We start from the raw sequence: 3,960 nt of genomic DNA on the forward strand, positions 1-3,960 counted from the left end.
AGACCTCCCTCCTTCCCCCTGTCAGTATTGTCTGTGGATGAGCAGATATGAGGGTCACCCAATAGGACAAGAGATAGCTGGGGACATCCTAAGCCTTGCTCCAATCCCCAGCTTTGAACATAATCATGGACATATGTTTCATCTGTCTGGACAATGATCCTCCATCTTTGAGGAATCTTCTCATCTCCTTCCAGTGTCTATCCACCCTGTAGGTTCATAAAGAAACTAACAATCACAGTTTATACCCATGTGCTGGCCAGAGGTGGCCATAAGGTCCGGGCTGGAGTCATTACCACCTTCTCCCACAGTGATTGGTTTGGGGATAGGTACGAGACTAGATAGAACTCTTGCCCAGGATTTTGTCAAGGCTGCCTTTTGAATCTTTAGCTGAAAGGACATGTGCTTAAACCTGCCTGCAGAATGACTCTCATTGTGTAGAGAAAAGCTTAGAAGGAGACAATTAAAAACAAATCAAAGAAGCAGAATGAAAAGGAAGCAGACAAGAGACACCTGGCGGAGCTCACAGCCGTGAACGCTGCCTCCACCTCTGGCCTCCTGCCATTTGGTTTTGTAAACCAAACCGGCTGCCAAAGAACCTTGCCTAATGCAGTGGTATTGCCAGGTGTGGGTATCTCTCGCCCATTTGGAAGCAGATGATTCCCTGTGTGTTTCTTCTGCCCAATGGTATCTTGCATCAAGCGCGCTGGGACCATCCAGGACCACCCCGATCCTCAAGCAGAGGCCTGGAGTAGCACCTGCTCTGGATGCCCATGGAGATTTTTGTTTGTTTTTGCTATAAGGGGTGTGTGTGTGTGTGTGTGTGTGTGTGTGTGTGTGTGTGTGTGTGTGTTGGGCACAGATCTCTTTCAGTGTTTTGCTGTGAGCTCACTCTAGGCTCAAGAATGATCTCCTCATGCTTGACTTCTTTCTAAAGTCTCACAGAGGGTGTCCTGTGCTGCTACACAGGACCCTGTACTCAGAAGAACTATGTGCTCGGTTTAACACTATGCTGTCACCATCTTGAAATCCACAGTCCTGTAGAACAAGAGAACCTATGTTTTTATTGTGCACAAGATCCCATGAATTATACACCCGATGTTGGCTCCAGGTACATTTGTGATTTGTGATACCAATGAATCTCTCCAACTCCCTAAATCCTCTGCCCTCTTCTTGTATCTTCCTTGTTCCTTAATGCCCCTTCTCAAGATCTTCTCTCCTTCTCCCCCCATAGGGGACTTTTCTCCCAGAGGCCACCAGCCTTTGCAACTTCATCCAAATACCCATGCCAACCAACATCTGGTTCACCGCACTCCATCTGACTTGACATCAGACCAAAGCCGGGATTCTCTTTATTTAGAACCATACCAAAACAAGCAGCCTTCTTGTGACTACTGCTCAACACTTAAATTTTGTGATTTGGCCTCAAACCTCCTTCCGGATGGAGCCTCTGGGGAAGGTGCAGCCTGGGCCTCTCTGTTGGGAGCCACTGAGAACGACCTCTGCTTCCAGGTTTAACAGGAAGAGCTAAGCCTGGAGACTCGGCTGAAGATCTGGAATGGGGATTGGGGTCTAGCAAACTGGTGAGCAGCCTGTGGTCCTGGGAATGGCTTGCTCATCTGTTGGTGAAGACATGCACTGGCATGTCTTCTGGGGAAAAGGTAGGCTCTGGCCCCTCATATCTGACCCCAAGAGAGGGAGAACACTGGAGGGCAAGTTCCCAAACTGGATATTATCCAATACCTCTTACCCATCCTGTTCAACTTGAAGAAAAAAGGAAGAAACAGTGGAGAAGAGAAAAGCTGACTAGAGAAATGGATATACAGTTTGACAATAGAGTCCAAGTCTGGCAAAAGTCGTTTATTTTTGGAGCGTGGTAACAGCTATGCAATCAGGGATGGTCCGTTCATTCTTCTCAACTATGGATTTGTGTCGCAAAGACATACTAAGACTTTGGAAATTTTCCAAAGGTGGTTACACTTGAGATGTGTTGGGTTTTTCCCCTTCTTTTCTCCCCCTGTACCTGTCTTAACCAGAGTGAACCAAATTGAATAGCTTTACAGCTTACTAAAACTCAAACTTGTCCTCAGAGGAAGCAGTTCAAACATTTCCAACCGTACATATGCAATGCATTGATTAGCAGCAGGGAACAGGGCCCGGGAATCCAACAGTGACTCTAACAGTGATGAGCCTGCCTTGTGGAACGGAAGGGGGAAAACTATCTAGATGATCTAGAAAACGCAGATCCTCTTCAGGACACAGGCCTCAAGGATAAAAAGCAACACTCTGAGGGCAGTGTCCACTTTGAAAAGGGGGATGAGGAACAGATCTAGAAGAAGCCATGCTAAGAATGAAGTTTTAAAAGAGGGAGGACTTACAGGAGGCCATGTGGCTGCCCTGGTGCCTGGAGTCAAGTTTACCATGAATACCGCAACAGCATTCTCCCCAAGGCAAACCTTTGCTGTGTGTGCCAACAACAAACACGGCCTCTTAATAAAGTGGCGTTCCCCCCATGCACCTACCATACTGCAGGGAACGTGGAGGCTTTGGCAAACAGAGGCCACTGGCAGGCTCTTCATAATCTTTCCAGCCAGCTGAAATACCAAGTCCCTCATGAACAAATGAATTACAACCTGGCAGGATACCACTGTAACATGAACATGTGGGTGCTGCCTAGAGACGCCAGGATCCCTAAAAATGCTGAGTCCATGCTCCAGCATCACGGTCACATTTCTTGTCCCTTGCAAATGATTGAGTCTCTTCTCCCCCAAACCCAGACCCAAAGTTGTCTAAAAGACCCAGCTAAGTAAAAGTCACAATAACCTCCACCAGAATCTAACTCTATGCCTACCCACCTGGAGGTTATTTTGTTATTGTTGTTGAAGGGGTGATAGATAGATTGGAATTTTATTTCTGTAATCTATGATTTGGAAGTTTGTTTTGTAGATTCACCACAATGGAAGGCTGATTTAAAAACAAAAACAAGCCAGGTGTGGTGGCGCACGCCTTTAATCCCAGCACTCAGGAGGCAGAGGCAGGTGGATCTCTGTGAGTTCAAGGCCACCAGTATGATGGTCTACAAAGTGAGTTCCAGGACAGTCAGTCAGAGGCTACAGAGACACCCTGTCTAGAAAAAAAAAAAAAAAAAAAGGCTGATCCTGAGCAAGGCGCTCTCTCTCTCAATCTCTCTCTCTCTCTCTCTCTCTCTCTCTCTCTCTCTCTCTCTCTCTGTGTGTGTGTGTGTGTGTGTGTGTGTGTGTGTGTGTGTGTGTGTGTTGTGATATTTGAGTGGTATGGTATCTATGCACAAAAGGAGTGAAGAATAGAATCAAGTGCCCTTGGGGGCACCCACAGCACCTCACAGCTCCACACTAAAAGTTTACAGAAGGCTGGGTTCCCCTACAACTGAGGTTAGCAAGGGTGCCATAAAAACTCCAGGCATCTACTCTTTCCTTCCCACGTCACCTAAACAGATTGTTAAAGATTATTTGGTGCCACAAAAGTCAAGATTGTCTACCAGTCTTTTTCGAATTTTCAACCATGACCCACATTCTCATGGCTTCCTACACACACACACACACACACACACACACACACACACACACACGCACGCACGCGCACGCGCGCTTACAGAGCAAGAGTTTGTATCAAACTCATCTTGGTTACTTGGGTGTTCTCTTTGGTTTGTGGTGATGGCCAGCTGAAACGTTTTGTGGCTGGTACTTAGAACCAAATGCAGACGTGTTCTGAACTTATCAGAAAGCCATCCTGTCCATTCTGCAGCCCCTGGGAGCATCACTAGGATCCCCATGGGTATCCACCATTGAGGAAGAGAAGGAAGTCTCCTACTGACAGGGGACCAACAACGTGACTCACATCCGGGTTGGCAATCGTCTTGTATCCCACCTGTCCAAGGTGCAAGTCAAGCCTCTGCAATTCCTTGCAGTGTTGTGAACCTGTCTC

Source organism: Onychomys torridus, chromosome 19, assembly GCF_903995425.1.
Source record: "Onychomys torridus chromosome 19, mOncTor1.1, whole genome shotgun sequence".
Taxonomy (NCBI): Eukaryota; Metazoa; Chordata; class Mammalia; order Rodentia; family Cricetidae; genus Onychomys; species Onychomys torridus.